Source organism: Rattus norvegicus, chromosome 4, assembly GCF_036323735.1.
Source record: "Rattus norvegicus strain BN/NHsdMcwi chromosome 4, GRCr8, whole genome shotgun sequence".
Lineage (NCBI taxonomy): Eukaryota > Metazoa > Chordata > Mammalia > Rodentia > Muridae > Rattus > Rattus norvegicus.
Window position 1 is genome coordinate 165,435,884 of NC_086022.1, and position 25,577 is coordinate 165,461,460.

General features: G+C 38.9%; 1 pseudogene; it reads right to left on the reverse strand.

Moving 5' to 3' along the window:
- Ly49si4-ps1 (immunoreceptor Ly49si4, pseudogene 1) overlaps positions 1-25,577 on the reverse strand; it is a 60,393-nt pseudogene that overhangs the window by 26,140 nt on the left and 8,676 nt on the right.

The window sequence follows — 25,577 nt, forward strand, 5'->3', positions numbered from 1 at the left end:
TCAGATGGATAATATATACACATTTGACACGGTTAAAGAGAAAAGAACTCCATAGATCCCTCTATCTTAACTTCTTAGCACACAATAAAGTTCACATCATACCGTGAAAGAAAATAACCAGTGCAGAAAAACAATTTTCACATGCTGCCAGAGTTAACCTGATCTAACAGAAACAGCAGGGTTTCTTCAACAATCCTATTTTCATGTTAGACCATGGGAAATTCTCTAAAAGATATTTGATCATTGTTAGGAAAACAATAAAAGCAGATATTTTTACCTGTGTCTCTATACCGAAGTGATTCTGTTGGAAGGTATTGGTCTCCCAATTGGAAGCAGAGTTGACCTTTCCTGGTCTATATCCACAAAGAGGCTCCCACATGAAAGGCAAAACTAACTTTCCTCTCAGTGATACTCAACTTCATGAATTTCTGCCCCTCCTCTTGACCAAAGCGAAAAGAGGAAATTGTTTAATGAAAGCCAACTCTGAGAGTAAAGCAAAGAAGCAACATATTGTGCTGTTGCAAAATAAATGTCAATAATTAGCATTGGAAGACTGAGAAGATGTAAACTGCAGAGAGAGCAAAACCAGTGTCCTTAGCAAAACAATAGGAAAAAGGGGGACTGAAGCTGCTCTGTGCTTAGATTTCAAATGCACTGTCAGAAATTTTGTCTTATGTTAATACTTTTAAACTTACTTCTTGATTTTGTATTATACTAATAGCATCTTAAAATATGGATTAGAAGCATCATTAAAGCACTCATGTTTCCACTGGTAATGACGTTTTTACCCTCTTCTCACTTTTTAAACATAGATATTTGATGTTAACATTGTCATTTCACATGAACTCATTTAAATGCTGATATGTTCACAGTGTTGGGAAATCAAACCTAAGACAATTAACATGTTCAGTATATACTCATTCCCTTAGTTATATTTTATTCTGGTGTTTTGGTTTTAGTTTGTATGTTGATATTATTTTTTTTCTTTTTTCTTTTATTTTGGAGCTTGGAACCGAACCCAGGGCCTTGTGCTTGCTAGGCAAGTACTCTACCACTGAGCTAAATCCCCAACCCCTTTTTGATATTATTTTAATATACTTATTGTATCTTACTGTGTAGCACAGCTGACTCCACATTCACAGACCTCTGTGCTCACTAATTTTTCTCTTAGAATTATAGCTGTATACCACTACCCCAATTTATGCCGTTTGTGATAGATATTTTCTAATAAATAAAAAGAAGTTCTACATTTTATAAATATTGGTCTCAAGATTTTTGAAGCCATATGTAATTACTAATCAATTATATATTGCATGAATTAAATTGGTAATCCTCACATACTGAACATCCTACTTGTTTTATAGAATTTTCTTATTGTTAATTGAAGAACTACAAGGGGCATACTTTAGAGCATACTGAAAAAGTCATTTTATGTATGAAGTCGTGGAATTAGGGCAGATTCACATATAAGAAACTCTAACATCGATCAGTACTTGATATCTAGTTAATTTATAGCCTGTCATTTGGCATGAACAAATTCACAATTGATTTTTTTAAAAATAAGGTGAATTTTTATTCTATGAGATTTGCTCATAGAATTCTTATGAGAAGTCCTGAATAGAAGCTCCTTCAAAAGAGACAGACTTAAACTACAGGGAAGAGGGAACTGTGTAATGGTGTGTGTCTAGTCTATGACAAAAAAGAAAAGGCCTAGATTCACTACCTGATTATTTCCAAGAGTGCAGGTGTTTGGAAGTTCAAGAAAAGGAGGGTATTTGAGCAAAAGTGAGAGGCTGTCACATCTACGGCCCTGAGCCATTGCTGCTCTAGAAAACCCACACCACTCCCTCAAATCTGGGAGGTTTATGTCATATGACCCACAGAAGTAATAATGGTGATGAAACCTTCTTGCATTTTTATCTCTACTGAGAGGTTGTCATCCTAACCACGGAGGCTAATTGCATGCACAGGGGACAGATCTTTCCGTTCTCTGCATTTTGTTTGCCTCCTCTAACAGCATGCAACAACTGTGTGAAGGAACCCAAGAGCTTGTTGTTCATTACTGTGACCAAAGTATGAACAGGACATGGGGTACCTACCAGTGTGCTTGATGAAGGAAGAGGGTAGTTAACAGAAACTGAACACAGAGTAGGTAGGGTTTGGTTTTTGTTTCTTTGTTTGTATTTCAGAGACAGGAGGCTGCATATAACTGTAAAGCCAAAGAGCAACAGCTTCCTCTAAGCTCTGTAGAGTTGAATTCTGAATTTATGGAAGACTGTAAACTGTTAAGGGGCACAATCAGCATAGAAGACATAGTGACTGCAGAACAAATGGAACTGACTGACACTCATATTTTGTTTCTTTTCCAAGGTTCTCCATAAAAGAGGAAGTACTAAACTTCACATGACCAAGTAAGTAATAAAACAGAGAAGTGAAGAACATGAAGAAATTTTGTTTTCTTAAGTTTCATCTTCCAAAATTTTTGTGAAAAAACAAAAATAACGTATACATACATACACATTACACACACACATTACACACACACACACATACACACACACACACACATTCATTTCTGTTTTACTGTAAAAACCTTATTTGTGAAACTACAACTGCCCTCTTCTTTATGCTGAGAGAGACACAATCTAAATCCTACATTCAAACCTTCCAGTCACACCCTAAAACCTAAGCACAATCTTTGCTCAGCTGTGAGCTCTTTTTCCTCTCCCTGGCTGAGATGAGGGACACCTGAAGTAGCCACCAGTCCACAGGAAATGATGGTCTGATCACTTGCTTCACTGGGAGAACTGGCTTATCCTGGTTAGTGTCTCACCAATTGGTGCTGTCTTTTAAGGTGGAATTTTTAACTACCATGAAATGTGGTAAACTTCACAGGTCTTAAGGAAACCCCAAACAGCGCTATTTTGAGATTTCCTGTGTGTGTGTCCACCCTGTGCATTTATAATGACAGTTATTTTAACACTCTGCCTTTCCTGCCTACCCACATTGTCCTAAAGGGGCTCAAGCACTGAGAGAATATAAGAACATGATTCAGGAATGTATTCAGAATGATAAAAGGGGCCCAGACAGGGTTTGTTGCAGATAACTGGGCTCTTCAATACCCAGGGATACAAGTCACTCTTGGAGAAGACAATTAAGAAACAATCTATGAGACCTTTGTTTCTTCAGTTTCTTTTTTCTCATTATGTCATACTTCAGAGCAGACCCTCTGATCCAGTTCAGCTGCATCCTCTATGGAGTCTGCAGGTTCAGCCCATTACCGTAAGGCAATCATTCTTTTAAAGTTATTTCCTTTTCATGGTGTGTGGTCTCATATAGTTCAGGATGGCCCAGAATTACTATGTATGTGACACAGCTCTGAAACTCCTTCAAACATGTTTGATCTGGATTTTCACAGTGATCTATCATATCCAGCATTTGAATCATTCATTAACTTTTTATTGTGTAATTATTTTTTTTATTTTGATGGGAAGTATTATCCAATAAACCTAGGGATCCAACTATTGAAACAGGGAAACCTCTCTGTAGTTCAACTTATAGCTTAGCCCTTTTTAAGAAAGAGCTCTCTCTCATTTTAAGTAAATATATAGGAGTGCAATAGGGAAATTCCAAATAACCTCAGCTATCATTCATAGTCCTGACAACAATGTGGAGTAGACATATCGATAATGGTTAGTCTTCCACAGAAACCAGTATTTATTCACAGAATCCACATGTAACATCTCAGAGAATTTTTTGGACTAAAGGCATTTTGTGGTCTGTTTCAACTCACCACAGTATAGAATCAGCGAGTGTTAGAGCCAGCATTTCCAAGCTTCCATCTTGGACTAAGAAATAGCAGCTCTCCAGAATCCTAAATGTTTTCCCTGCCACAGAGGGACTAAGGGACCCAGCTTTGTGTACTAAACAATCACGGGGTTGTCAGCTCCCCAACTCAGAGGCAAATATTGTGCAACTACTCCAAGTGTCAAGACAACAGCTAGGAGGACCAAGAAATCAAGAGCATTTACCACTCTCCATTGTGATTCAGCTGTTGTTAATTTTATAGCAAGTGCAGAACTAATAAGTCATTTCATGTGTTACCTTAGGGTTACTGTGTGTCTTACTCAGGCTTTCTATTCTTGCACAAACATGAACAAAAAGCAAGTTGGGGAGGAAAATGTTTCTTCGGATTAATCAGTTTATTCCATATTACTGTTCATCACCAAAGGAAGTCAGGGCTGGAAGTCAAACAGGTCAGGAAGGAGGTGCTGATGCAGAGGACATTCAGGGATGTTACTTACTGGCTTGCTTCACTTGGTTTGCTCAGCTTGCTTTCTAATAGTACCCAAGACTACTAGCCCAGGGATGGCACCAGCCACAATGAGCTGGGACCTTCCCCCTTGTTCACTACTTGAGACAATGCCTTAGAGCTGGATCTCATGGAGGCATTTCCTCAACTGAGGCTCCTTCTCTGTTTTAACTCCAGCTTTTGTCAAGCTGACACAGAAAACCGGCCAGTACACTATGTTGAATACAAATGGCACTCATAGACTTTATTGGGTATTCCTAAGGTCACACCCACTGATTCTTGGGTGCACCTATCTCATTCACAGTCTCTGTCTTATCCTGGACACTGAACCAAACAAACTTTGAATGGAATGGTTCAGGTCATTGCACATGTTACTACTAGATGTTAAAGGAATATGGAACAAGCATATACTTGAAGGCTCAAAGCAAATATTATAGAAAAACTATGTTTCAGGCTAGCTCCATAGCTCAAGTTTAGCTCCTTTTCTTTTTCTCTTGTTGTTGTTTTTGTTGTTGTTGTTGTTGTTGTTGTTTTTGTTCTTCTTCTTCTTCTTCTTCTTCTTCTTCTTCTTCTTCTTCTTCTTCTTCTTCTTCTTCTTCTTCTTCTTCTTCTTCTTCTCCTCCTCCTCCTCCTCCTCCTCCTCCTCCTCCTCCTTCTCCTCCTCCTCCTCCATCTTCTTCTTAATTATTTAAAAATTGTCTTTATTTTTTTACACTCCAGATTTTATTCCCCTCTCAGTCTACCCTCTGACTGTTCCCCATCCCATACCTCCTCCTCACCCTCCTGACTCCAAGATGATTTCCCCACCCCTAAACCCCCTACCCCAGCACAACTTGAAACTCACTGGGGGCTCTATTCTCTTGAAGGTTAGGAGAAGTTTAGGTGCATCTTCTGTGACTGAATCCAGACTCAGCACTACTCTGCTGAATATGTGTTGGGGGCCTCATATCAGCTGGGGTATGCTCCCTGGTTGGTGGTCCAGTGTCTGAGAGATCTTCAGAGTCCAGTTTAATTGAGATTGCTCATCCTCTTATAGGTCTCCCTCCTCCTCAACTTCTCGGAGCTTTCCCCTAATTCAACCACAGGGGTCAGCAGATTCTGTTAATTGTTTGGGTGTAAATATTTGCATCTGACTCTTTCAAAGGGCAGTCATGACAGGTCCATTTTGTGAGTGCTCCATAGCCTCAGTAATAGCATCAGGCCTTGGGGCCTCCCTTTGACCTGGATCCTACTTTGGGCCTGTTGTTGGACCTCCTTTGCCTCAGTCTCCTCTTCATTTCTATCCCTTCATATCTTTCAGACAACATATATGGGTCAGCATTTTGACTGTGGAATGGCAACCCCATCCCTCACTTGATGCCCTGTCTTTCTGCTGGAGATGTACTCTAAAAGTTCCCTCTCCAAAATGTAGGGCATTTCATCTAAGGTGTCTTCCTTTGAATCTTAAGAGTCTCTTGCTTCACAGGTCACTGGTACATTCTAGAGGATCCTCCCAACCTCCTACCTCCTGAGGTTGCCTGTTTCCATTCTTTCAGCTGGTCCTTTCCCCCATCTAATGATATATCAATGTTCCCTCTCCTCCCCAACCTCCAATTGCCTTTCTCTCCCAGAGCCCTCCATTCCTGCTTGTGATTGCTTCCTTTTATTCAATGGTTTATATATTCACCACTCTCTCCATTACTCATACATCCACAGTCACTTGACAATTCCCATTAACCCTTCCCCTTTTCCTCAAAGAAAAGGAAACACTCCATGGCTAAGAACCTGCCCTGGCATCTGCAATTAGAGCAGGAATAGCCTCTACCTCTAAGGCTAGACAAGACCATCCTTATTGGGGAAGATGATCCAAAGTTAAGCAACAGATTGAAAGCAGCCTCCACTCCATACTTAGAGGACTCATGTGAAAACTAAGTCATACAAAGAATAAAAATATATAAGGGTCCTTGTTTTAGCTGAAGCATGGTTTTTGGTTTGTTGTTCTTTCTCTGTGAGACCACATAGGTCCGGGTTAGTTGACAATGTAGGTCTTCTTGTGATATCATTGATCTTCAGATGCCTTCTATCCTATCCCTCACTCTTTCACAATAGTTCCTGAGCCTTTCCTAATATTTGAATGTGGAGATACTAACCCTGCATTCATCAACTGATAGATGAAGACTCTCAGGAGACAGTTATACTAGGTCCCAATCTGAACACATTAGACAATATCATTAACCATGTCAGTGTTTGGCTCTTTCTCAAGGAATGGATCTCATGTTGGTGTAGTCATTTGTTGGCCATTTCCACCATTTCTGGTCCATCTTTATTCAAGTATATTTCGTAGGCTGGAAAAATGTTCAGTCAAAGTTGTTGGATGTAGGTTGGTGTCCATTTCCTTCTTGGAAGTCCTATCTGTCTGAGAGTTGTTACCACTTCAGTCTCCATATACCCAGTTAGTAGATGTGTCAACTAGGGTCATTCCCATAAAAACTCAGAAGTTTCCCCCACCCAGGTCTCAGGCTATGCCCAGAAATGTCCCATAAATGGGTTCACTTTTCTCTCAAAATCCTTTTCTACTTTCCTGCACCACACTAGATCCCATCCCCATTAGTTTCCTCACCCACTCTCCCCATTCATACACCTCTGATATATATTTTATTTCCCCTTCTAAGTGAAATATAAGCATCTTCACTTGAGTCCTCCTTATGACTTAGTTCCTTTAAATCTAGGACATGTAGCATGTATCTCCTGTACTTTAAGGATAATGTCCACTTATAACTGAGTACATAGCATATATGTCTTTCTAGATATGAATTACATAACTTGGGACCATAATTTCTAGCTCAATTAATTTACTGCAAATTTCATGATATCCTTGTTTTTTGCTATTGTTGTTTTCTTCATGTTATTACTGTTTTATTCTAAATATGGAAAAGTTACATTTTTATTGGATACTTGTATTTATATTTCACATGTTATTCTTTTGCTAGGCTTTGAGTCTATAAGCACCGTATAGTAGCTCCCCCCCCACTTCTTCTGTAAGGGTGTTCCCAGTAACCAAACACACCCCCTCTTCCCACCTCCCCACCCTGATATTCCATTAAATAGGTAGGTCCAGCCTTGGCAAGACCAAGGAAAAAGATTCTCATTGGAGGCCAAGCAGGCCATCCTTTGCTACATATGCAGCTAGATCCATGGGCTTATCCATGTTTAGTCTTTGAGTAGTGGTCTAGGACCCGGGAGCTACGGTTTGTGGGTTCTGTTGTTCTTCTAGGGTTGCAAGCCCCTTCAACTTCTTCAATACTTTCTCTAATTCCTCCGGTGGGGACCCTGTTCTCAGTTCGATTGTTTACTGCTAGCATTTGACTCTGTATTTGTCATGTTCTGGCTGAGTCACTCAGATGACAACAATATCAGGCTCCTTTCAGTGACACACACACACACACACACACACACACACACACACACACACATATATATATATATATATATATATATATATGCCCTGAATGGTCATTCCTTCAGTCTCTACTCCAAACTTTATCAACAAATCCCCTCCTTTAAATATTTTTGTTCCCCTTTTAAAGAAGGCCTGAAGAGTCTTCGCTTTGGTCAACCATCTTCTTGAGCTTCCTGTGGTCTGTGAATTGAATCTCTGGTAATTCAAACTTTGGGGCTAATATCCACTTATAAGTGAGTGTGTACCATGTGTGGTTTTCTTTTTGTGATTTGGTCACCAAATAAAGGTTGATATTTTCTAGCTCCATTCTTTTGCCTGTGAATTTCATGAAGGCATTGTTTTTGAAAGCTGAGAAATATTTAATGTGTAGGTATACCACATTTTCGGTATCCATTCCTCTGTTGAATTGCAACTAAGTTCTTTCCAGCTTCTGGCTATTATAAATATGGCTGCTGTGAACATAATGGAGCATGTGTCTTTGTTTTATGTTGGAGAATCATTTGGGCATATACACAGGAATGGTGTAGCTGGGTCCTCAGATAGTACCATGTCAATTTTTTTTAAAGAAATGTCCAGACAGATTTCCAGAGTAAGTGTAACATCTTGCAATCTCACCAACAATAGAGAAGTGTTCCTTTTTCTTCACAGCCTCACAAGCATCTGTTGTCATCTAGTTTTTTTCTTAGTCATTCTGACTGCTGTGAGGTGGAATAACAAGGTGGTTTGATTTGCATTTCCCTGATGACTAGGATGACGAATATTTATGTAGGTACTTCTCAACCATTCGATATCCCTCAGCTGAACATTCTTTGTTTAGCTCGGTACGCCATTTTTTAATTGGGTTATTTGGCTCTCTGAAGTGTAACTTGTTGTGTTCTTTGTGTATTTTGAATATTTGCCCTGTATCAGATGTAGAATTGGTCAATATCTTTTCCCAATCTGTTGGTTGCCATTTTGTCCTAATAATAGTTTCCTTTGCCTTACAGAAACTCTGCAGTTTACTGAGATCTCATTTGCTGATTCTTGATCTTAGAGCATAAGACATTGATGTTTTGTTCAGGAAATAAGAAATGCCCATGTGTTTGAGACTCTTCCCCACTTTTTTTCCTATTACTTTGAGTGTCCCTGGATTTATGTGGTAGTCCTTGATCCACTTCGACTGAACCTTAGTATAGAGCCATAAAAATGGTACAATTTGCATTATTCTACATGCTGACCTCCAGTTGAACCAGCACCATTGGTTGAAAATGGTATCTTTTTTTACTACTGGATGGTTTTAGCTCCTCTGTCAAAGATCAAGTGACCAGGTGTGTGTGGGTTCAGTTCAGGGTTCATATTCTATTCCACTGATCTACTTGCCTGTCTCTGTAAAAATACCATACATTTTTTATCACTATTAGTCTGTAATACAGCTTGATATCAAGGATGTTGATTCTCCCAGAATTTCATTACCTGTTGAAGATAATTTTTGCAATCCTGGGTTTTTTGTTATTTGAAATGAATTTGCAAATTGCTCCTTCTGACTTTATGAAGAATTGAGTTGGAAATTTGACGGGGATTGCATTGAATCTGAAGATTAATTTTGGCAAAATGGACATTTTTATTATATCCTGCCAATCCATTAACATTGGAGGTCATCCCAACTTCTGAAATCTTCTTCAGTTTCTTTCATCAGAGAGTTGAAATTCTTGTCATAAAGATCGTTTGCTTGCTTGGTTGGAGTCACAGTGAAGTATGTTATGTTATTTGTGACTATTGTGAAGGGTGTCGTTTCCTTAATTATTTTCTCAGCCTGTTTGCCTTAAGTAGAGGAAGACTACTGATTTGTTTGAGTTGACTTTACAATTAGCCACTTTGCTGAAGTTGTTTATCAAGCATAGTAATTCTCTGGTGTGTCTTTAGGAGTCACATAATTATACTATCATACCATCTGCAAATAGTGATATTTTGACTGTTTTTTGTCCAAAAGGGGTATCCCGTTGACCTCCTTTTGTTATATGATTGCTCTGAGTAGGACTTCAAAACTATATTGAATAAGTAGGGAGATAGTGGGCAGCCTTCTCCAGTCCCTGATTTTATAGGGTTTGCTTCATGTGTCCCTTCATTTTGTTTAATGTTGGGACTGTTTTCCTGTATATTGCTTTTACTATGTTCAGGTATGGACTTTGAATTCCTGATGTTTCCAAGACTTTGAACATGAAGGGATGTTGAATTTTGCCAAGTGATTTCTCAGCATCTAATGAGATGATCAGGTGATTTCTTTTCTTTGAGTTTGTTTACATAGTGAATTTTGTTGATGGATTTCCACATATTGAACCATCCCTGCATCCCTGGAATGAAGCATACTTGAACATGTAGTATGATCATTTTGATGTGGTCCTGGCTTCTGTTTGCAAGAATTTTATTGAGTATTTTTGCATCGACATTTATAAGGAAAGTTGGTCTGACGTTTTCTTTCTTTGTGTTGTTTACGTATGAGCATAACTGTGGCTTCATAGAAGAAATTGGGTAATTCTCCTTCTGTTTCTATTTTGTGGAATAGTTTGGACAGTGTTGGTATGAGGTCTTCTATGAATGTCAGTTAGAATTCTTCACTAATCCCATCTTGTCCTGGTTTTTTTGTGGTTGGGAGACTCTTAATAACTGCTCATATTTCTTTAAGAGTATGGAACACTTTAGGTGGTTTATTTGATCATTTTTTAACTTTAGCACCTGGTATATGTCTTGAAAATTTGCTCCATATTTTCTAGCTTTGTTGAATATAGACTTTTATGGTGGGATCTGATGATTTTTTAATTTCCTCAGATTCTATTGTTGTGTCTCCTTTTTCATTTCTGATTTTGTTAATTTGAATTCACTCTTTTGCCCTCTAGTTAGTCTGGCTGAAGTTTATCTGTCTTGTTGATTTTCTGAAAGGACTAGCTCCTGGTTTTGTTGATTCTTTTTATAATTCTTTTTGTTTCTACCTGCTTGATTTCAGGCATGAGTTTCATTATTTCCTGAAGTCTATTCCTCTTGTGTGTACTTGCTTCTTATTGTTCTAGAGCGTTTAGGTACCCTGTAACATGGTATTTTATGTTTTTTCCTATTGACAAAACATTTTCCTTGCAGAGTATAGAGTTTAATGAGGTCCCCATGTTGATCTTAGTGTCTGAGTTATGGGTGTTCCCTTTATCATATTGTCTATTGTACTAATTAATTTAAGGCTATTTCCAAATTTCTCTTCTTTTAAAATTTGTGTATCTGGTTTTATGATGATCTACTTAGACTTGATTTTGTGCAGGGTGGTAAACATGGATCTATTTGCTTTCTTCTATACACAGACATCCAATTAAACCAGCACAATTTGTTGAAGATGCTTTAACCTTTTCATTGTATTATTTAGCCCTCTTTGTCAAAATATCAAGGGTCTGTAGTTTTATTGGTTTACTTCTGTGACTTTTATTCAAATCTATTGATCAGTCTATGTGTTTCTATAAAAGTTCTATGCAGTTTTTATTTCTGTTGCTCTATATGGAAGCTTGAATCCAGGGAGGTGATACCTTCAGATATTAATTTATTATATAGGAAAATTTTAGCTATCCTGTACTTTATGAATTTTTGTTTCTCCAAATGAAGTTGAGAATTATATTTAGACTTTAGAAATTCAAAGTTCTTGTTTGTGGCTGCTATTTGATTAAAGGTATATTACACACATTCTTAAATGATGAAGGAAATTGCTTGATCTAGAAATTTTTTTTCTGACCAGGCCAGAAAATGCTGCACCACTGGCAACACATAGTTAGGTATTGCTCAAAATTTTTCTTTAAAGCCTGATGTTACCTATTATTGGATTGTAGTCTACAAAAGATTTCTTCAAAGCCCACCATTCCTATGAGTGTTCTTGAGCATTCCTACTCTCTGTCCTCAAGGGAAATAAGTGTGAAAGACATCATCAGAATCTTCTGTGAATGATCACAGGTTCTTTGGTTCAAGTAATTGAAATGGTCTAGTCCAAATCAGAACTAACATCTACACATCTGATTTCCACATGGAGTATAGATACACATTTGTAATGGTGGCACTCATAAAATCATTGAAGGTGTATCAGCAAGTCTAATGTATCCTCTTCTGTAGATTGAGTTTCAAACTAGGTTGGCCTATGGAATCCTGATCTCACAAAAGGAAAAACAAACAAACAAACAAACAAACAAAGCAAATGTAAGCCCCATACAGTAAGCAAATATGCACTGTTTTTCTTTCATTCACAAAGTGCATGTGTTTCACTTGAATAACTGGAAGGAACTAACACAAATTTAAAAAGTAGTAGAAACCTAACAATTTAAGAAAAGGCACAAATATATTAAAATGCAAATTTAGCCAAATTAACATATAGAAATATTTATACCTTTTCTAAAAGTCAACTTGACAGGGAGGCTGGTATTCTAGCCCTCGTAGCTCATAGCTGCAAAAAATTTTGGTAGATTTTTTTCCTCCTTAGCCTTCATGTCACTTTCTTTCTCAATGTACACAAGCCTGCAGCAAGAAAACTTTTAGGTGTGATCCAAATTGACTGAATTGTTTTCGCTATATTCAGTAACCAAGATGTTCAGTAATAGGCTCTTATAATGTTGATCTGGTGAGAAACTAAAAGCAAAAGCAATAACCCATGTCGCTTTGGGGATTTCTGGGATGTTTCTGACCCACATCTGGCTGTCTTTTTTTTATTAATGGCTTGTGGCTTCTTGAACAGTCATTATCAACCATACCTCTAGTCATCTATAACTATCAATGCTGAGATTGCACAAGTTTCATTCTATCAACACTTTGTCTTCTATAGGGAAAAGTTTCATGGAACATTAGCCCCTGTTTGGAAACTATTGGCATTGATAAATGCAGCTCATTATTGTTTTCATTTGCATTCCAACCAGTAACCACAGCATACACAATTGATAATAATTCTCCACCTATGCTATGCATGGATGCAGTGTTGACCTAACTGGGGCAATGAGCAAATTAAGACAGATATATGGATTGATACATAAAAGCTAATACAATCAGATAGTTTGGTGTCTCTGAAACAGGAACCATTTGGGATTATTATTATTATTATTATTATTATTATTATTGTTATTATTATTACCTAATTCTTTTTTGTTGTTTTTCAGTCTTTATCCCCCTCCTGGCCCTCTAGATGTTCCTCATCCCATACCTCCCCTATCCCTGGTCTTCAAGGTGATGTCCCCACCATCTTCCACCCCACTAGACCTCCCACTCCCTGGGACCTCAATTCTCTTGAGCATCAGGTGCATCATCTCTCACTGAGGTAAGTCCAGGCAGTCTTATGCTCTATCTGTGTCAGGTACTTCATATCAGCTCTTGTATACTGCCTGGTTGGTGGCTTATTGTCTGAGAGACCTTGAGAGTCCAATAATTCAGACTGGTTGGTCTACTTATAGGGTAGCCTTACTTCTCAGCTCCTTCAAGCTTCTAACTACTTAAGCCACAGTGGTCCCTGACTGCTTTTCATTGGTGTCTGCATCTGACTCTTTCAGCTGATTGTTGAACCTCTTAACGGGCAACCATGGCTGGGCTCCTATTTGTAAGCAAACCATAGGATCAATAGTGTCAGTCCTTGGATGTTCCACTTGAGATTGATCTCATTTTGGGCCCGTCACTGGATAACCTTTCCCTTGGGCTCTTTTCCATTTTTCTTCCTGCAGTTCTTTTAGAGAAGAAAAATTCTGGGTCAGTGTTATTGACTGTGGGATGGCAAATTCACCCACTCCACTTGATTCCCTGTCTTTCATCTGAGGGTGAAACCTACAAGTTCCCTCTTCTCACTGTAGGATATTTCATCTAAGTTCACTCCCGTTGAGTCCTGAGAGTCTCCTACATTCCCAGTCTCTGGTACATTCTGCAACAACCAACCTCATTCCCTACTTCTCAAGGTTCCCATTTCCATTCTTCCTGCTGGCCCTTGGGTCTTCAGTCCTATTCTTCCCAATACCTTGTCATATCCCCTTTTCCTCTCCCTTTACTCCCTCCTACACAGGTCAAACCCTCCTTTTGTCCCCCCATGCATGTTTGCTTTCTTCACCCTCCCACGTTTTATTGCGTCTTCTTCATTTTAGCCCTTCAGCTTCTTAAGGTTCTTGAATTCTATGGATAGTATCCTGGGTATTCTGTACTCTTTTTTTGCTCATATCCCCTTATTAGTGAGTACATGCCATTCTTGCCCTTTGAGTCTGAGTTACCTTACTCAGGATAGTATATTCTAGATTTAAGTATGTGCCTGCAAAATTCCTTAATATTTGAGTAGTATTCCATTGAATGAATGTACCACATTTCTCTGCAATTTTTCCTATGCTGTGGAACATCTGGGTTGTTTCTGGCTATGACAAATAAAGTTTCTATAAATATAGTGGATCACATCTGGTGGGACATATTTTGGGTGTATGCCCAAGTGAGGTATAACTGGGTCTTCAGGTAAATCTATTTCCAACTTTCTGAGGAACCTCCGAATTGATTTCCAGAGTGATTGTACCAGTTTGCAATTCCACCAGAAATGGAGAAGCATTCGTCTTTCTCTACATCCTCATATTGACATGTGCTATCATTTGAGTTTTTGATCTTAGCCATTCTGATTGGTGTAAGTTGGAATTTCAGGGTTGTTTCATTTGCATTTCCCTGATCACAAAGAACTTTGAACATTTCTCTAAGTGCTTCGCTGCCATTACAGGTATCTCTACTATGAATTCTCACTTTTTGTCTACATCCTATTTTTTGATTGGGTTGCTTCTTCTTTTTTGTGGTTAGCTTCTTAAGTTCTTATATATTTTGCATATTAGCCTTCTATCTAATGCGGGGTTAGTGAAAATTTTTTACCAATCTGTAGGTTGCTGATTTGTTCTATGGACCATGTCCTTTGCATTAAAGATTCTTTCTAGTTTCATGAGGTTCCATTTATTAATAATTCTTGATCTTAGAAACTTGCCATTGGAGATTTGTTTAGGATCACACACACACACACACACACACACACACACACACACACACACACAAAGACCTATACATACACACACACACACAAAGACATATACATACACACACACACATACACACACACACACACACACACACACACACACACACACACGACAATGAGTTCAAGGCTTTTTCCCACAATCTCTTATTTTATATTCAGTGTATATGGGTTTATGTTGAGGTCCTTGATCCACTTGAAGAGTAGACTTCAGGGAGTAAACATCATTATGGAAATTAAACAAAGAGAAACAAAGTGAAACATAAAGATTGTACAAAATCAAAAGCTGGTTCTTCAAGAAAATCAATAAAATAGATAAGCCCCTAGACAAACTAAATAAATGGCACAGAAATAGTATCCAAATTAAGCAATCACATTAAAGTCAGGGAGAAGATAAGGCTGACCACTCTCTCCCTGCCTATTCAATATAGCTCCCGAGGTGTTGTCCAGGACAATTAGAAAACAAAAGGAGATCAAAGGGATAAATATTGGGAAGAAAAAAGTCAAGATATCACTATTTGCAGATCATATGACAGTATACATTACCAACCCCCAAAATTCTACCAGAGAGCTCCTATACTTGATAAACAACTTCTACAAAGTTGCTGGATTTAAATTAACTCTACCCTAAGTATAAATTTGCAGAGTAAAAATTTTGAGAAACAACACCCTTCACAATAGCGAAAAATAACATATCTTGGTGTGACTCTGCCAAGAAAGTAAATGATATGTATGACAAGAACTTCAAATCACTGAAGAAAGAAATTGAGGAAGACCTCAGAAGTTCGAAAGATCTCCCACACTTATGGATTGGCAGGATCGATATAGTAAAAATGGCCATCTTACCAAAAGCAATGTATAGGTTCAATGGTTTCTCATAGAGTTAGAAAGAGTAATTCTCAAATTCATTTGAATAATGACAAACCCAGAACAGGAAAACGATTCTTAACAATGAAAGCACTTCTGGAGGAATGCACATCCTTGACTGCAAGTTATATCCTAGACCAATAGTGATATAAACCATGTGGTTTTGTTACAAAAACAGGAATATAGATCAGTGGAATACATTGAAGGTCTAGAAATGAACCCACAACCCCATGGTCACTTGATCTTTGATAAAGAACCTTAAATCATCCAGTGGTTCAACTGGCAATCTGCTTACGCTTTAAGATCAACAGTTGACAAATGAGACCTGATAAAATTGAAAAGCTTTCATAAGGCAAAGAACACTATCAACAGGACAAAAGAGCAACCCACAGATTGGAAAAATATCTTTACCAATCCTGTATCCAATATAGGGCTAACATCCAAAACATATAAAGGACTCAAGACTTTAAGACACCAAAAAACCAAATAACCCTATTAAAAAGTGAATTACAGAGCTAACTAGAACTCTCAACTGAGCAATCTCAAATGGGTGAGAAGCACTTAAAGAAATGTTCAACAACCTTACTCATCAGAGAAATGGAAACCCAATTGACCCTGAGATTCAATCTCAAACCAATCATAATGGATAAGATCATAAATGCAGGTGACAGCAAATGTCGGCAAAAATGTGGAGAAAGGGGGGAACACTTCTCCATTGCCAGTGGAATTTGCAAGCTTATAAAACAATTTTTGAAAACAATCTGTCTGTTCCTTGGAAAATTGGAAATATCTCTATCTGAAGACACAACAATACCATTACTGTGCGTATACCCAAAATATTTCCCAACATATTACAAGGACACATGCTCCACTATGTTCATAAAAGCCTCATTTATAATAGCCCAAAGCTGGAAACCCAGAAGTCCCTCAACAGAAGAACTGATACAGAAAATGTGGTACATTTACATAATGGATTACTACTCAGGGCTTAAACACAATGATTTCATGAAATTCCCAGGCAAATAGATGGAACTAGAAAATGTAATTCTGAGTGAGATAACACAGACAGAAAAGTGCATACATGGTATGTACTCACTGCTGTGTGAAAATTAACTCAGAATCTCACAATGCCAATTTTCAACTCACAGACCATATCAAACTTAGGAGGAAGGAAAAACAAGGTGTAGATGATTCAGTCTTGCTTGAGGGGAAAACAGGATAATTGAGGGAGGTGGAGGGAGAGGGGGATCTGAGAGGGAGACAGGAGATGGAGAAAATAAGGGTGCTCTAATAGGTACTGGTGTAGATGGGAGAGAGGTACAGATGGTCAGGAAATCAAATAAAAATATGTTGCTAGTGGGTAGAGGGGAGACGAGGAACTGGGGATAGCCATTGGATGATTCCCAGACAAAAAGAAAACAGGCTCCCAGGACCCACCTGGGATGACTAAAGCCAAAATGCTCAGAGGCTCAGAATGTAGATCTTATAGAGACCATCTCCAACAGATAAGCGCAGTCCTCTCTTGAGGAATGGGCCAACATACCCATCTCAAAATATTTAACCCAGAAATGGTCCTGTCCAAAGGAAGAACTGGGACAAAAATGGAGCAGAGACTGAAGGGAGGGTCATCTACGGACTGCCCCACCTGGGGATCCCTCCTCTCTGCAAACACCAAACCCTACACTGTTGCTGAGGTCAAGAGGCACTTACTGACAGGAACATGTTGTGGCTGCTTCTTGGGAGGTTTGGCCAGCAACTGACCAAGGAAGATGTGAATGTATGGAGCTAACCATCAGACTGAGCTCAGGAACCCAGGTGGAAGAGCTGATAGAAGGACTGGAGGAGCAGAGGGAAATTTCAATCCCATAGGGAAAACAATATCAACAACATCAGCTAGCAGCATGACTCAGTGCTCCCAGAGACTAGACCGCCAAGCATAGAGTGTACAGGGAGGGATCCAGGGTTTTGTATATATATGTAGCAGAAGATAGCCTTACCTGACAACATTGGGAGGGGAGGTCTTGAGTCCTGTGGTGGTTTGATGCTCCAGTGTAGAGGGATGATGGAGCAGTGGGGAAGGAGAGGTTGGGTGGGCAGGATAGTACCCTCATTGAGTCAAAGGGGAGGAAGGGGTAGGTGCATATGGCAAGGGGGGCTGTTGTGGAGGGATAACCCGGAAGTGGGATTTCATTCGAGAATTAAATGAATAGAATGATTAACAAAAAAGAAAAATGAAAACATGAACATGGAGAAAATGTTGATTTAGTTAGCAATTACAGCCAGAATACAGCAAACACATAGGCGAATGCCAGCAGCAAAATACCAAACTGAGAACGGTACCCCCGTTGAAGGAATCAGAGAAAGGACTGGAAGAGTTTGAAGGGGCTTAAGACCCCATGTGAACAACAATGCCAAGCAACCAGAGCTTCCAGTGAGTAAGCCACTACCCAAAGACTATACATGTACTGACCCTGGGCTCCAACCTCATAGGCAGCAATGAATAGCCTAGTAAGAGCACCAGTGGAAGAGGAAGCCCTTGGTCCTGCCAAGACTGAACTCCCAGTAAATGTGATTGTTGGGAGGAAGGCAGTAATGGGGGGAGGATGGGGAGGGGAACACCCATACAGAAGGGGAGTTGGAGGGGTAGGGGGATGTTGGCTTGGAAACCCGGAAAGGGAATAACAATCAAAATGTAAATAAGAAATACTCAAGTTAATAAAGATTGAAAAAATGTAAATAATACTCAAGTTAATAAAGATAAAAAACAAACACAGACACACAGACACACAGACACACAGACACACAGACACACAGACACACAGACACACACACACACACACACACACACACAAAACAGCACAAGCCAGATCCCCCACATAGACTCTGATTACAGTTGCAATTAATACTGGCAGGCTTTTAAGAAACGTATTGCTTTTATTGATTCTTTAAATTTTTCATTTTTAAAATTTTGAAACGGTGTCAATAAAATCTACTTTGAATAGCTAAAAAAAACCCAAAACAACCCCCCCCAAAAACCAAACAAACAATGGTTTGTGAATACAATTTTGTTGTTTTCATTTGACTTCCCCAACTCAGAACTAACAGGTCTTTGAAACATGGTTTCTGAGTGACTTCCCTGTATTCAATTCAGCTGCAATCTTTGCTGCTTGGTACATTTGGTACCACAGCTTTCTTACTGTGAAAAGTAATTTTAAAAGTTTAATAGTAAATAGAACAAAGAAGGTGTGATACATACCTATAAACTCAGCATTTGGGAGTAAAATGCCAGGTGATAAGATTTTGGAATTCTGAATGACTAGGATTACAAACCAGGTCAAAATTGGCTTTGGAACTAGAACCTCATGAAATGTTAACCAATAATTTAAAATTTAATGAATATATTTGTGAAAGATAATGATGCAGAATTCTACATAGGCTAGGGTTAAGTAGAGGTGAGATTTCCAAAGGATTAGTGAGTGTGGCTGCCAATCCAAGCAGGAAAAGGGAGGATGGATTAGGGGGCTTCAAGAGGAGAAACCAGGAAAGGGATTACATTTCAAAAGTAAGTAAATAAATCATCTAATGAAAAAGTTGGGGAGGATCTCCTAATTGTGGTGGTGGATGTCCTGAGGAAAATAAATTCTATGAAAAACCTATAACTTCATGATCAAAGTAGAGCTGTGTGGTGGTGATGCACATCTTTTTTCCCAGCATTTGTTGGCAAAGGCTGGTAGATCTCTGAATGTGAGGTTAGCCTGGTATATTGAGTAAGGTACAACAGAGTCTGAAATATACAGAGAAACTCTGATTTCAAAAACCTAATATATATGAAGAATTAAAGTACAGATTTATAAGATACTAAATGAATATTGAAGTGCAAATCAGGGGATATTTCCAAGAAATTATTGGTCATGAAGGCAAAGAGGTTTCCAACACACCACCTTCACTTTCTTTTTTACCAAAACTACATGGTAAAACCTTATTGCTGAAGATACTACACACTGTGACAGAAAGACATAGAGATTTAATGTCAAATCAATCAGGAAACATTTTCCTTTGGCTACATATCAGAGGGTCAAATGTACATTGCAGTCTGATTGGAGGACAAAAGATATCAATGGCTCATAATTAATACCCTGCCTTGTTAGTAATTGTTTGAATTCTGCCACAATTACTTGCCCAGTATATACATCCCTGTCACAATCTGCTCAGGGTCATCTCCCCTTAAAAGGGAGGACGAGGAAGTGCTGTAATTAATCTCCTCTTGCTATTGTATCAATCACTGTCTCCATGTGTCTCATTCAAGAGGTCCTGGAAAAGATTCAATTCAGACCTCACACAACAAACTCCTTTCTCCCTTTTAACAGCTTACCTCACCTCACAGCTTCTTGTTCCAAAATTTGGAATCCACTCATGATTTTCTGAGTTCCTCCAAAAGGCTTGGATTACTTCTCCAGTTCTGCCCTGTGTAGCATTCTAGATTTTGGTTGACTCCACTCCACTGCTGCTGCTGTTTTTAATGGTCATCTTATGATGCTGAAATATCCCATATGCTGGGGTCTTCGACTGCAACTAGGCCTCACCAATACCCTCTCATATTCACTCTTTATGGTGCCAATTCTCAATTTCTTTGTATGACCCCCTCAGTCCTAGGACATCAACTGCAACTGAGCTGCCCCTTTACCAATGATCTTCCCTTAACCTATTTTTTCCTCCATGACCCCTTCATATCTTCAAAACCAGTATGACTTATGTGACTCTTAAACCTTATCAAGGCCATCAGAAGCAAGAGGAACAGCCTTATCTCTTCTTATCACTTTGTGCTCTCAGAAAACACCACTCAGCAATTTTCACCAAAATAATTCTGATCTCTGCTTAATCATCCCTAATTCATGAGGTTGAGCTAAAAAGCATTAATTGCCTCAATAGTTCCTTTTTTTTTTACTCTAGATCAAGATTCCTATGGATGAAGCTGCCAAGTTCTACTACTTGCTAGGGCTGGAGGAGGTCCCACCACTTTACTTATCAGCTTTCTGTTTCCTAACTCCCTCACTGCCTAATGTTGGCTCTCCTGAAACTTGTTCTGTAGATTGACAAGAATTCAGAGATCTGCATGACTCTTCCTCCTAAATGCTAGAATTAAAGGTGTGTTCCCCCATGCCTGGAATTAAGCTTTTCTATACCTAGATATCCCTCTGTCCCAGGCTGGCATTGAACACCAAGGTCTGCTTGCCTTTATCTCCTGAGATTAAAGATTTTATCACCATGTCTGGGTCTAAGCTGTTCACAGCTCCTCAAAATCTGGAATAAAATTGTTAGAGGAAGTTCATAGCACTAAGTCCCTCCATAAAGAAACTAAATTTGCTTTCCATCAGCTTTTAAGTACACCTGAAAGGTTTGGAAGAAAAAAAAGCAAACACAACAAAGAGTAATAGAAGGCAAGAAATAATAAAAAAAATCAAGATATAGAGAAGTAAATCTCAAATAAATATGGAAATATATTCCCCTGGGATGGCTTTCAAAAGCTTAATAGGTATTTTGCAGTTCGAATGGGAAAAAAGATAAAATAGTCCTTTCCTGCATTTGAACCTGCATGCTAAAATACTAATCTGCTAGGCAATATATGTTTTATGATAAATAGATGCTTTCTTATTGGAACTAAGACCTTTACTAAATGAGGAAATAATGTTTGGTGTTGTAATGTAAATCAAGAGTCCAAGTTTGGTGAAGTCACAGGTTCTATGTTGGAGCTTGCTACAATTGTTCTGACAAATGGTCAGTGGCCAATTAGATAGACCCCCCCCCCCGAGCTCGCAGGGACTAAATCACCAACAAAAGTGTATAAATGGAGCCACACATTATTGGGAGCGATTTCCTTGAAGCCCTCCATTGTTGATGTTATTATTATGGTTAGAATTAAGTATGACTGAGTTCATGGAAAATCCCCAGCTAGCTGCAGAAGACTAATACAAATCTGGTGGTCAAAATGAATAATAATATGATACGTCAAGACACCCAATGTGATGACCTGCAACTTTTCTGAAAAACCAACATCCTGTTGACTAATAGATATGACAAACCTGTGACCTTTCTGACATTCTGTCAACATCACCCTATTCCCTGACCACACAAATATTGTGTCCTGGGACTGTGTAAATGTTTCTTACTTCCCCTCTCCCTCTGATACCCCTATTATGGTATAAATTCAACCTTGGAGAAAAATAAAATTGTTGCCTTGATCAGACTCTTGTCTTGGCGTCCTTCATGTCTCTTGTTCCCCATTCTCTTCCAGGTACCTTCAGCTGCCTTCGTGGACAAATGGCGCCCAGTGTGGACCTTTTAGAGGTCTCCTGGAGAACATCATCCCCCCTGATTAGGCAGACCTGTCTTCCTTTTTTTTTTTTTTTTTTTTTTTTTTTTGGTTCTTTTTTTTCGGAGCTGTGGACGGAACCCAGGGCCTTGTGCTTCCTAGGTAAGCGCTCTACCACTGAGCTAAGTCCCCAGCCCCTCAGACCTGTCTTCCTTATTTGTTGGAGCCTTTGCTCATCCTCAGAGCTTTGATACCCCCTCGGAGACTTTGCTCTCCCACTTCTGGCAACCATGAACTGCCCAACCAAGGTTCAGTGGCTTGGTGTGTGTTTGTCCCCAGATGACACAGATCTCAGTGGTGAGTGATGGGACAAGCATTCTATAGTCACCTTTTATGACAGGACTCAGGGAGTCACTCAGGACACAAAGAATAGGGTTAAGAAAAAAATTAAAGAAATTCTTCGATTTTGTAGGAAATATTTGTCCATATCTCCCCCAGGAGGGAACAATTGATACAAAGGATGGTGCAGAGTTAGTGATTGTTTAATGGATCAGCTAACCTTGTTGCTGAAGTTTGCCCTCTGTAATGAATAAAAGTTGTACGTTTTTTTGGGTTTGAGGTTGCGTCTCCCTGCATGGATGAGCAACCCTGCATACATGGATTAAAAACCTTATACTCTCCTATTACTGCAGCGGTCACTTTGTCACTCTATGCTCTGTGGATGGTGCTCCTGAGGTAAGGTCACTATGGGGTCTTAAAACATTTTGGTGCATCAACCCCAGACCACAATTGGCGAGGAGATCAGAGGCAAGCTCGAGCAAATCTGTGCTTTGTGTTCTGTGTTACTTTCTGTTTTATCTCTGTGTCATGTCTTGTCTTTGTTTCATGTTGTTTTGTGTTGTCTGTGTCTGCTGTCTGAAAGGTTTGAGTTCCCCCTGGAGAGGGGTTAGAGTCCCATTGGTGGTTGCTGTGGATCCTATGAGGGTCTTACGGCTGTGACAGGCAGACATGCTAGTTGTCACATGCCACAGGCCCTAAAGGATGCTCTAGGAGGAGAAAGTAATCTAGAGGACACTCTGGTATCCCATTGGGAGGTGGGATCAGATGGTCCTCCTCATTCAGGAAGCAGCTAAGGTTAAGCTTCAATTTGGGCCAGGTACTGAAGGTATCAGGCATCCGTGGAAATAGCTTATAGGACGCTTTGTCTTGGTCTTGTTTGTCTAGTTTGTTTTCTGTGTTATTGTCGAGTATCTTTTTGGCTTTTGTTTTGTTTTTGAACTTGGACTGACGACTGTGTTTGAAATCAAGGAACTGTTTGTTTTGTTTGTCAAAGAGTTTTACTTGGTCCTCTTTGTGCTTAACTTGAAAATAATTTGCTTGAGAGAAATTGTTTTCTGCCAGGGAATTTTGTCTTTGTCTCTTTAGCCTCCTTCCCAAGGAGAGATGCCTCTCCCTTTGTTCCCCTTGTCCAGTCTAGCTACTGTTAATAGTTCATCACACATGGACTCCAGGTTAGCCAGTGACCCTGTCTGAAGCAGGAATTAACAAGAACCTGAAAGCTTTGCCTTGGATCCTGAAGGAAGGAATAATTAGGGGGTAAAATGCTATTGCTCCTGCTGCTGCTGCTGTTGCTGCTGCACTACTATTACTACACCAAAAATAATAAAAGGTTTAAAAACTGGTTATATTTAATGTATCAAGTGGATACTAGCTATATTATTTGTAATTAAATATTCTTTTATGTTGTTATTTGAACACGTATAAAATTGATATATAAATAACATACTATGTCATAAATAACAATGTTTTCAAAGTGAACCTGCAATCATTTCTCCATGAAAATACAGTCTTCAATGAGATGTCATTAGTAATAATTAAAACAGGAAATGTCAGATATTGAAATTAAAAAAACATAAGAATACTGTACAGTAAAGGTAGGGTTAGATTCAGTGAAAATCACGATGGTCCTAACAGATCAACCACTTAATTACACATTTTTCATATCATCTCATATTACAAACAGGCACAGAGGTCAGTTACTTTCCCTTTTGGCATCTGATTTCTCATCTCTGGAAGTCTCATTTCCAGTTGCAAAGAGCAAATATTAGACAGAAGGAGTTTGTTTAGAATTATATGTAGAAAATAACTCTCAGCCAAAGGATGTGTTGTACGAAAGATTTAAACTTAATCAGTAAAAGGCATGCTTTCTGAGGGACTCTCTTTTAGGCTCCTGAGAAAGTGAGTAGACTGAAAGACCTAAGGGTATCTGTAGTAATGAGTCTCCCCCTAACGAACACTTGTCCCACAGTTTTGTTCATATTACAGGAAAATCACATACACATGAAAAATATGGATTTAGGATCTCATTATTCAGGGTTAGAGAAAAAATCGAACAGAATGAAGGGGCAAGTGTCTACAATACCAGTTTGTCCTCATCTTCTTTCTTCAGAAGGGATAAGCTGGAATCCTGGCAGGTCTGTTTACATCCATTCCATGCTTTTTTGTCCAGGATTAAATAATAACATTTTATACCATAGCAGAACCAGTGTATTTCAACATTTTTGCCTGTGGAACCGAAGTTAAATGATTAAATTTATTATTTTCTTATATTGTATTATCAAACACAATATTGATTGAGGTTGTATTGAAAGAGAGAAAGAAAGAAGGGTTGGGGTAAAATCCCCCAGGTCTCAGAAAATGAGATTCTATAATGCCCAGAGACACCTGCACAACCATGAGTTATGGAACATTGCTGATAACATTAGAGATATAGAAACATTTCTTGTGTCAATCATTTTTCAATCAGTAGAGAAAAGAATACTATTAATCTTTTAAAGGGAAATGAATTCGCTGGACATGATAACTTATTCCTATAACCTGAGTACTCCAAAGAGAGAGACAGGAAGATAACTATTAGTTTGGACTCATCCTAGCCTAAGTAATGACTTCCAGGCCAACCTTGGATACTCTTTGAGTTCCAAGTCAACTTGGACTACACAATGATGCCATGTCTCACATGAAACCAAAGAGAAAGATGCTGAACTCTGTGGCAACCATGGATGAACTTGAAGATGGTGAATAAAGAGAAACACAACAGGTCTAGGACCATACATTATGATTCTAATCAGATTAGGTTTTTAAATTAGCCCAGTTCTATGAAACAGAGGCTTTATGAAACCAGGAGCTGGGGGTAGGAAATGAGTACTTGCTATTCAGAGGAACTTAAACTGATGACAGAATTCTAGATCTGCTATAATGCACTGTGTCCACACTGGTCCACACAGTAATGTGAACTTAGCCTTGGGCCATGTCTTTGTTAAATTCTCCTACCTTGAGAGAAACGAGAGACTTATAAGGGAGGTTTTGATGTTGATAGTCTGTTCTCATGATTATGTTGATGATTGGTAATATCATGCACAGCAGGCAGTAGAAGTGCCAAAGATACACTGACTTCTAGAAACTATAAGATTCTACTAACTCAAACAGGGGTTTCTGAGTTGCTGGTAGCTACATGAAATAAGGAACCCTCAAATGATTAACAAAGGCATCACCAGCATCTTAAGCTGAAGGTTAGACCTCAAAGCTTCCATGAAAGAAACGATAAAAATGAACTTCTGTATTCATG